The following is a 433-nucleotide window of genomic DNA, read 5'->3' on the forward strand; positions in this document are numbered from 1 at the left end:
TTGGCTTTTGTTGCCATTGCTTTTGGTGTTTTAGACATGAAGTCCTTGCCCATGCCTATGTCCTGAATGGTATTGCCTAGGTTTTCTTCTAGCGTTTTTGTGGTTTCAGGTCTAACATTTAAGTCTCTAATCCATCTTGAATTAATTTTTGCATAAGGTGTAAGGAAGGGAAGCAGTTTCAGCTTTCTATATATGGCTAGCCAGTTTTCCCAGCACCATTTATTAAATAGGGAATCCTTTCCCCATTTCTTGTTTTTGCCAGATTTGTCAAAGATCAGATGGCTGTAGATGTGTGGTATCATTTCTGAGGGCTCTGTTCTGTTCCATTGGTCTATATTTCTGTTTTGGTACCAGTACCATGCTGTTTTGGTTACCGTAGCCTTGTAGTATAGTTTGAAGTCAGGTAGCATGATGCCTCCAGCTTTGTTCTTTT

This window comes from Colobus angolensis, unplaced genomic scaffold, assembly GCF_000951035.1.
Source record: "Colobus angolensis palliatus isolate OR3802 unplaced genomic scaffold, Cang.pa_1.0 Scaffold130, whole genome shotgun sequence".
NCBI lineage: Eukaryota > Metazoa > Chordata > Mammalia > Primates > Cercopithecidae > Colobus > Colobus angolensis.